At 53.3% G+C, this 10,046-nt stretch overlaps 1 long non-coding RNA gene across 1 annotated transcript; it reads right to left on the bottom strand.

Annotated features, from left to right (window-relative positions):
• Positions 1-1,146: 1,146 nt before the first annotated feature.
• LOC117011288 lies at positions 1,147-2,970 on the bottom strand. The gene is made up of 5 exons (XR_004420926.1): positions 2,653-2,970; positions 1,997-2,032; positions 1,834-1,872; positions 1,380-1,448; positions 1,147-1,287 (listed from the first exon to the last, which is right to left on the bottom strand). It is a non-coding gene; the product is annotated as an uncharacterized LOC117011288 (long non-coding RNA).
• Between the last annotated feature and the right edge of the window lie 7,076 nt (positions 2,971-10,046).

Here is a 10,046-nt window from a genome sequence, read left to right as displayed (position 1 = left end):
GCAATGTGAATTTCCTATCCAATTGAACAAGATCCCACCTAGACCCATGAAGAAGTTGAAGAAGAAACCTCTGTCCTAAAACCTCCATCTTGCCTTCTACATATTCCCAAATTCCAAATTTTCCACCATATGATATTACACACTTCTATTCACACTGCACACCCATGATCCCAGTTCTATCCAATTTTGGAAGCTTTCTCCACGGCCTCAGATCAAAAGCAGTATTTTCTTGTGGGTCAGTGCCTGTCAGCACAGAAAGTTTAAAACTCTCATTATACAGGGTTCCAACAGTTATGATCAAGAAAACAACTGGTGTTCTTTTCCCAATTTACTCTTTCTTCCCCTCTCTGGGATTAAGCCTCCACCACTCCCTACAGGTCTGCTGTCCATAATCTGCTCCTCTGGAGTTGGGATGTGACAAATGAGTAATGGAAAGAAGGAGGATAAAGGACCATTCAAAGTGCAAACTCTTATTTTGTAGCCTCTGGATTTCCAGTATTTAGAAATTATCATGTTTTAAACTCTCTGACCAAATCCCACATTTGTCAATTTTGCTCTGGCAGAAAACCTTCCTTTGGCCCTGTTTAACCCTCGGAAACACCTGATTGCACATTTTACTTTGTTGTTGGTTTTGCTAAGATGTGACAAGAAAATCATGACAAGGGGGAGGGATGATGGAGAGGGAAGAAACAATTCCTTTATTTTGTCTTCTTTGTGGAAAGTCTCCTCCAGAGGTTGTGCTGCAGCCAGACACTTCCCAGGCCAAGGGCTGAGGGAAGAGATTGAGCTGAGGCAGCAGAGGCATCTCCTCCCTGGTTTGTAGCCCTGGGGATGGGAGGGGACACAGGGGCCTCCCTAGCACCCCACAACTCCCTGGAATGGGGGATTCCTCGTGCCTCTGCCAGATGCCCGTTATCCATCCCTGTCCTGGATATTCCTGGTCTGAGCTCACTCCCATGGTCATTCCTGGAGGAGGAAGGAGTACAGTGCCAGTGGGGAGGTGCCAGTGGGGTCAGAGATGTGTGGAGGTGACAGTGACAGAGTGATGGGATGGGCAGATGGACACAGGGACAAGACAACACCTCTGGGGAAAACCTCTGGGAGATCTGGGGGAAATGAACATGGAAACACACATGGATACAGAGGGTAGCTCTGCTCAAAGGGTTTATTGTTTGTTCAGGAGAAATGGCCCAGGGCTCAAAGGGGTCAGGGGATTCCTCCAGGGATGATCATCTCCTCATGCTACCAGAGGGGATCAGGACACCGCTGTCTCCACAATTTGCAATCCTAAAAATCAAACCCCAGAAGGTGACCTCTGGTGCCCATTGGGATATGAGAGGGGCCCTGTCCCCACCCCTCTCCCTGCAGGCACAGCTCACCTAGGCACCCAGAGAGGCAGCCAGGCGCTTCTGTCGCAGAACAGCCTCCAGCTTTTCAACAACTGGGGGCTGGGGACAAACACAGCGTTAGAGACACACTGGGGGCACTGGGCTGCACTGGGAGGTGGGGGAAAGCACAGGGGGCTTGGGGAAGGGGCCTGTGGGGAGCAATGGGGTGCAGGAGCTGCTGTGCCCCTGCCCAGAATCACTGGGGACCTGGCCAAGAGGCACAGCTGGGGCAGGGTCTGTGTCCTGGGACATCCAGGAGGGTGCTGAGGGGACAGGGATGGGAATGGAATGGGGATCAGGGAAAGGGGAGGATCTGTAGGGTGGGGGAGTTGTCTGAGGGGTCAGTAGGGGTGCACTGGGCTGTGCTGGGACACACTGGGATGCTCTGGGGTGTGGTGTCCATGCAAGGGGAGGGTCTGGCACTGGCAGAACTCATGGTACCCACCAGAGGCGTCTCCAGGATGGCGACATTGTCTAAATCAATCTGCAGAGAGAACAGGAGACCTCACTGGGCACTGACATGGCCCAGTGCCAGGGAGAGATGTGGGGACACAACTGCCCCCCAAATTCCCTGAGGGGATGCCCTCCAATCCCAGCACCCCACTCACCTCCCGCAGATCATCCTGGGTTCCTTCCAGCAGCGCCTGGGAAAGGAGCGCAAAGGTTTGGTCTGGATGGGACCTTGTGGGGCTGTGGGAGGACAGGAGTGCAGGGAGCAGGGTGGGAACAATGGGGTGGGAACTCAGGGCCTCCAAGGAGATGTGTTTAGGGTGGGGGGAGACCCAGAGACACTGAACTGGGATCAGTGGAGGGCCCAAGGGATAGGGCTGAAGGTGAGGAAAGGGCTCGGTGTGAGGTACAGGAAAGGAGAAAGGAATTGCAGGGCAGGGACATGGAAGTGCAAGGGAGGCACTGGGTGGGGACAGAAGAATGAGGATGGGTGGGGACAAAAGCTACAGGACCCAGAGAGGATTTGGGGAGTGGGGGTGAGTCAGGGAATTGTTGAAGGGGACCATGCTGCACAGTCTAGGAAGAAAGGCAAAGGATTGAAGGGGGACACAGAAGTAAAGGCCTCAAGAATGGTCAGTGGGAGGTGTTTGGGAATACTGGAGAGCTCACAGAGGAGGGAGCAGGGAGGGAATTTCTAAAGGGTCCAAAAGGCTCTGGTGGGATGGGGATGGGACGGGATGGGATGGGATGGGATGGGATGGGATGGGTGTTACAAAGAGCAGGGTATGAAGACAGCGTTTGGCTGCTGTCTCACCTCGTTCTGTGCCGGAAGGCACAGCAGGATGGAGAAGAGCAGGGCCACGCTGAGCACAGCCACCTTCATCTTCCTCTCGCTCTGGGCAGCGCTGGCTGAGGCTGCAGCAAGGCAGCAGCACCTTTATCCCTGCTGGGACTCCTCCCTGCGCCCTCCCTGACAGTCCCCAGGCCAAAGCCCGGCTTGGCACAGCCCCCAGGCCTGGCCACAAGCCCAGCCCTGGCACAGAGTCCATCCCAGCTGTGGCACGGATCCAGCCCCCCTGCCCACATCCCTGCAGCTTCCTGCACGGGGCAGCTGCCCCTGGAGGGGACTGGGCATCCGGGGGGATGAGGGATGCAGGCAGGGATCCAAAGGCAGCCGGGAACCCTGTGGGTACAGCCCCCACTCCAACACAATCCATCCTCCAACCTCCAGCATCACATTCCCCATCTCCCAGTATCCCTCCCCTTCAAGGGCTTTTCCTTCAACACATCCCAGAGCTGACCCTAGCCATTCAACCAGCGGTTCTGAGCAGAATCCTCACTGCCCCCCTCCTGCCCCATGAGCAAACAGGAAATGCACTGACACCTCTTCTTGGGGCAATGAGATTCCAGAATCTCAGAAATCTGGGACATGATAGGACAACAGTGTCATGAACCTAGGAAATAGCCAGGTGATTTGGATCTCCAGTCACACTGGGCAGCACTGGGAAATGATGATCGCCTGAAGACAAGGCTGAAGCTTGGGGAATTGCTCAGATGTGACACTTCCCACATCCACACCCCTCCATTATTTCCCTTGCCCTGCATTGCCCAAACTGGTCCCATCTTCAGCTGCAGGAATGGGAATATCCCCTGTTCTTGGGCCATCCTCATCCTGTCACACCTGCAGCCAATAAACCCTCCCAGACCACCTGGGTCCTTCTCAGCTTCACATGGGTGTTTTAGGGACCCCATCCCTAACAAGGCTCTCATTGCAGCACTGTCCCTCACTGGGACTCACCCACAGCTCCCCAGGGCCCTTGTCCCCACACAGGGTCTCTGCCATGCCCTGAAACAAGGCCTGCACTGGCCCAGAGCAGGATGTGCCCATCCCCAGGGATACAGAGAGGAGGTGTTTGTCCCCAGGCAGTCACTGGGATCTAATTGGGCAAACAGAGGTGTCCAGTCAGGGGAGGGATGTTGGTCCCCTGCCAGCATCTCTGATAAGCCCTGTTTGCCTAGAACCTGAGGCACCAGGAAGACATTCTGACCTCTTGGGCATCCAAGAAGTGAAAATCCCCTGAGAAGAGGTTCCAGAGAGCTGTCCGTGGCTGTGATTCCTGTTTGACATTCCAGGACATTAGTGAAGGGTTCTGCTTTGTCTTTCTTGTGGATCCCTCAGAGATGTCTTGTGGGCCAGCTGGGAAAACCTGTCAGGCCACTGCCTTGACTGTTTGCTCTGGAACTTGTCCAAGAAGCCACATTGCCCATGGGGGAAGATTTTCCTCTGGAGTTTTGTTGCTTTGTGCCCCATGGATGAGAGAGCAGAGTGTCCCCATGGGGGATTCTTGGCAGATGGACAAGTGCTGTGACATCATTGCTGTACTGATCATTGTTCCTAATCACCCAAGTTCCTCATCACCTTGGAGAGGAATTCAGGAAGTGTCTGCAGGGTCCTAATTGTGGAACTTTGGCCAAGGACAGCTCCAGGCTGTGTTGGAGATCAGTGCCAGTCAGAGGGATGGCATTGGATGGCCACTGACCGTGTGCCAACAGCCTGGGGACAATGATCTGGACACACACAGAGGCTCCCAGTGTGGGTGGAGTGCCCCCCATTTCCAGGGAACCCCATGGGAATGTCCTTTCCTCTCAGGGGCTTGTCTCAGCCCTCCAGGAACTGTCCCTACACTGTGCTAGCCTTTCAGGACAAATGAGTTTCCCCTCTCCTATCGACGGTGTCTTCTGGATAAACAATTTGCAAGAGGGTTCTCAGCACAGGAAAGACAGAACTCATGGAGCTGTTCCAGAGGAGGACAGCAGGACACCCCGAGGGCCAGAGCACCTCTGGGACAGAGATGGGCAGAGAGAGCTGGGGCTGTTCAGCCTGGAAAAAAAAAAGGCTGTGGGGAGACCCCATTGTGACCTGTCAGGACTCCAAGGCACCTCCTGGGAAACAACAAAGCTTCACTAATATCCCGGATTGTCAAACAGGAATCACAGCCATGGAGAGCTCTCAGGAACCACTTCTCAGGGCATTTTCATTTCTTTGATGCCCAAGATGTCAGAATGTCTTCCTGGTGCCTCAGGCTCTGGGCAAACAGAGCTTATCAGAGATGCTGGCAGGGGACCAACATCCCTCCCCTGACTGGGCACCTCTGTTGTCCCAGTTTGATCCCAGTGGCTGCCTGGGGATGGGCACATCCTGCTCTGGGCCAGTGCAGGCCTTGTTTCAGGGCATGGCAGAGACCCTGTGTGGGGACAAGGGCCCTGGGGAGCTGTGGGTGAGTCCCAGTGAGGGGCAGCGCTGGAATGGGAGCCTTGTTGGGGATGGGGTCCCTGGTTAAGGAGCCCTGAACCTGGGATTTTTGATCTTTCTGTGCTTTCTGGCACTGACCCCCAGGAGAACACTGATTTGACCTGAGGCCTTGGAGAAGGTTTCCAAAACTGAGTTATGGAGTTGGAGTCACAGGTGTGTAGTTAAAATAAAAGTGTGTGATTTCACATGGTGAAGGGTTCTCAATTTGATAATTTTAGGATATAGTAACAGGTATGGGACAAGATGGAGGATTTTGGGTGGTGTCTCTTTCTGTCTTCTTCTTCCCTCTTCTTCATTATTTCAGCTAGTAGTTTATGGTTGGACAGTTAGTGTTTGCTCTGGGTCACAGGAGTTTAGTTATTGGGTCAAATGTACAAAGAATATAGGTGTTAGCTCTTTATTGGACTGTTTAGCTCTAAAAGACCTTGTAACTAGCTCTATTCACCTTCATTTTGCTCACTTGTAGCTGGTGGCTAGAAGTGTTACAGAGCACTCTGTACTTTGAATAAGATTTTTTAAACGACCAAGCCCGAACACAAGAAATTTGTCTCTCTCATGTTTTTAATCCTGACTCTGAGTGAAGACAGAAGAAAATAAGGACAAGCCACTAATTTGTGCAGTTACCACATTTACACCTGGCACCCGTCACTGTGGGACAGCTGTGCAGAGCAGCACCCAGGTGCTCTGGGAAGGCTCAGTGGCTGCAGGTGTGACAGGATGAGGGTCAGCTCCACCTGGACTCGACCCTGGGGCTGAAGATGGGACCAGTTTGGGCCATGTAGGGCAAGCAAAATAATGGGGTGGTGGAGAGGTGTGAAGTGTCACAGCTGAGCAATTCCCCAAGCTTCAGCCTTGTCTTCAGGTGATCATCATTTCCCAGTGTTGCCCAGTGTCTCCAGTGCCTGGAGATCCAAATCACCTGGCTATTTCCTAGTGTGATAATTGATAAAAGATTTGTGTTAATCGTAAAAGTCTTGAGGTTTGTATAAACCAAAATACTAGGATCTGAAGTGGCACTTGACAGAGGAAAAATGTGATTAAATAATTCAGTTTTAAATCCCCCGTTATGAATATTATGTTTCTAAATAATTTGTATCTACTACCAATCATTAAAATCAGACTTTCCAATAGTCCAATAGATTTTGCAAAATCAGACTTCCTGCCTTTGTTTTATCAATGACTGCCTATCTATGAAGACCAGAACTTCCCAATTTCTGCTGGTTTTATCTACCAAGACCAGATGCTTATCTATGAGACTGACTCCTAGAGACTTTTACACGGATGTTTATTTCGGCCACCACTGCTTGCCTGGCAAAATTATGACAGCAAGAATACAAAAATTGTTGTTTGCCACACTATAAGAAGAAGCTACAAACCAACACTCAATGGAGCGTGGAGTGGGCAGTGACCCCTCATGCTTCCCCAGTGCTGCTTTGCTCTGCCTATATAAGATAAAGCAATCTAAATTTTGCTAAAAATTGAGACTTTTGTTTCTCATTTATAACACCAGGTTCATGACACCCCTGTCCTATCATGTCCCAGTTTTCTGAGATTCTAGAATCTCATTGCCCCAGGAAGAGGTGTCAGTCCATCTCCTGTTTCCCCGTGGGGCAGGAGGGGGAGTAGATTCTGCTCAGAGCCACTGGCTGAGTGGCTGGGGTCAGCTCTGGGATGTGTTGAAGGAAAAGCCCTTGGAGGGGAGGGATACTGGGAGATGGGGAATGTGATGCTGGAGGTTGGAGGATGGATTGTGTTGGAGTGGGGGCTGTACCCACAGGGTTCCCGGCTGCCTTTGGATCCCTGCCTGCATCCCTCATCCCCCCGGATGCCCAGTCCCCTCCAGGGGCAGCTGCCCCGTGCAGGAAGCTGCAGGGATGTGGGCAGGGGGGCTGGATCCGTGCCACAGCTGGGATGGACTCTGTGCCAGGGCTGGGCTTGTGGCCAGGCCTGGGGGCTGTGCCAAGCCGGGCTTTGGCCTGGGGACTGTCAGGGAGGGCGCAGGGAGGAGTCCCAGCAGGGATAAAGGTGCTGCTGCCTTGCTGCAGCCTCAGCCAGCGCTGCCCAGAGCGAGAGGAAGATGAAGGTGGCTGTGCTCAGCGTGGCCCTGCTCTTCTCCATCCTGCTGTGCCTTCCGGCACAGAACGAGGTGAGACAGCAGCCAAACGCTGTCTTCATACCCTGCTCTTTGTAACACCCATCCCATCCCCATCCCCATCGCCATCCCCATCCCCATCCCATCCCCATCCCATCCCATCCCATCCCATCCCATCCCATCCCATCCCATCCCATCCCATCCCATCCCATCCCATCCCACCCCATCCCCATCCCCATCCCCATCCCCATCCCCATCCCCATCCCCATCCCCATCCCCATCCCCATCCCCATCCCATCCCCATCCCATCCCCATCCCATCCCATCCCACCCCACCCTTTTGGACCCTTTAGAAATTCCCTCCCTTCTCTCTCCTCTGTGAGCTCTCCAGTATTCCCAAACACCTCCCACTGACCATTCCCGAGGGCTTTGCTTCTGTGTCCCCCTTCAATCCTTTGCCTTTCTTCCTGGATACTTCAGCAGGGTCCCCTTCAACAATTCCCTGACTCACCCCCACTCCCCAAATCCTCTCTGGGTCCTGTAGCTTTTGTCCCCACCCATCCTCATTCTTCTGTCCCCACCCAGTGCCTCCCTTGCACTTCCATGTCCCTGCCCTGCAATTCCTTTCTCCTTTCCTGTACCTCACACCGAGCCCTTTCCTCACCTTCAGCCCTATCCCTTGGGCCCTCCACTGATCCCAGTTCAGTGTCTCTGGGTCTCCCCCCACCCTAAACACATCTCCTTGGAGGCCCTGAGTTCCCACCCCATTGTTCCCACCCTGCTCCCTGCACTCCTGTCCTCCCACAGCCCCACAAGGTCCCATCCAGACCAAACCTTTGCGCTCCTTTCCCAGGCGCTGCTGGAAGGAACCCAGGATGATCTGCGGGAGGTGAGTGGGGTGCTGGGATTGGAGGGCATCCCCTCAGGGAATTTGGGGGGCAGTTGTGTCCCCACATCTCTCCCTGGCACTGGGCCATGTCAGTGCCCAGTGAGGTCTCCTGTTCTCTCTGCAGATTGATTTAGACAATGTCGCCATCCTGGAGACGCCTCTGGTGGGTACCACGAGTTCTGCCAGTGCCAGACCCTCCCCTTGCATGGACACCACACCCCAGAGCATCCCAGTGTGTCCCAGCACAGCCCAGTGCACCCCTACTGACCCCTCAGACAACTCCCCCACCCTACAGATCCTCCCCTTTCCCTGATCCCCATTCCATTCCCATCCCTGTCCCCTCAGCACCCTCCTGGATGTCCCAGGACACAGACCCTGCCCCAGCTGTGCCTCTTGGCCAGGTCCCCAGTGATTCTGGGCAGGGGCACAGCAGCTCCTGCACCCCATTGCTCCCCACAGGCCCCTTCCCCAAGCCCCCTGTGCTTTCCCCCACCTCCCAGTGCAGCCCAGTGCCCCCAGTGTGTCTCTAACGCTGTGTTTGTCCCCAGCCCCCAGTTGTTGAAAAGCTGGAGGCTGTTCTGCGACAGAAGCGCCTGGCTGCCTCTCTGGGTGCCTAGGTGAGCTGTGCCTGCAGGGAGAGGGGTGGGGACAGGGCCCCTCTCATATCCCAGTGGGCACCAGAGGTCACCTTCTGGGGTTTGATTTTTAGGATTGGACGTTTTGTCCTGATCCCCTCTGGTGGCATGAGGAGATGATCATCCCTGGAGGAACCCCCTGACCCCTTTGAGCCCTGGGCCATTTCCGCTGAACAAACAATAAACCCTTTGAGCAGAGCTACACTGTGTCCATGTGTGTTTCTATGTTAATTTCAGAAGCAAAAAAACCCCAAAACTCCAAGCGGTTTTTCCCAGAGGTGTTGTCCCCTCTCTGTGTCCATCTGCCCATCCCATCACTCTGTCACTGTCACCTCCACACATCTCTGACCCCACTTGCACCTCCCCACTGGCACTGTACTCCTTCCTCCTCCAGGAATGACCATGGGAGTGAGCTCAGACCAGGAATATCCAGGACAGGGATGGATAACGGGCATCTGGCAGAGGCACGAGGAATCCCCCATTCCAGGGGGTTGTGGGGTGCTAGGGAGGCCCCTGTGTCCCCTCCCATCCCCAGGGCTACAAACCAGGGAGGAGATGCCTCTGCTGCCTCAGCTCAATCTCTTCCCTCAGCCCTTGGCCTGGGAAGTGTCTGGCTGCAGCACAACCTCTGGAGGAGACTTTCCACAAAGAAGACAAAATAAAGGAATTGTTTCTTCCCTCTCATTCATTCCTCCCCCTTGTCATGATTTTCTTGTCACATCTTAGCAAAACCAACAACAAAGTAAAATGTGCAATCAGGTGTTTCCGAGGGTTAAACAGGGCCAAAGGAAGGTTTTCTGCCAGAGCAAAATTGACAAATGTGGGATTTGGTCAGAGAGTTTAAAACATGATAATTTCTAAATACTGGAAATCCAGAGGCTACAAAATAAGAGTTTGCACTTTGAATGGTCCTTTATCCTCCTTCTTTCCATTACTCATTTGTCACATCCCAACTCCAGAGGAGCAGATTATGGACAGCAGACCTGTAGGGAGTGGTGGAGGCTTAATCCCAGAGAGAGGAAGAAAGAGTAAATTGGGAAAAGAACACCAGTTGTTTTCTTGATCATAACTGTTGGAACCCTGTATAATGAGAGTTTTAAACTTTCTGTGCTGACAGGCACTGACCCACAAGAAAATACTGCTTTTGATCTGAGGCCGTGGAGAAAGCTTCCAAAATTGGATAGAACTGGGATCATGGGTGTGCAGTGTGAATAGAAGTGTGTAATATCATATGGTGGAAAATTTGGAATTTGGGAATATGTAGAAGGCAAGATGGAGGT

Source organism: Catharus ustulatus, unplaced genomic scaffold (assembly GCF_009819885.2).
Source record: "Catharus ustulatus isolate bCatUst1 unplaced genomic scaffold, bCatUst1.pri.v2 scaffold_103_arrow_ctg1, whole genome shotgun sequence".
NCBI classification, from domain to species: domain Eukaryota; kingdom Metazoa; phylum Chordata; class Aves; order Passeriformes; family Turdidae; genus Catharus; species Catharus ustulatus.
Note: the sequence above shows the minus strand (reverse complement) of the source record. Positions and strands in the feature narration are given on the sequence as shown.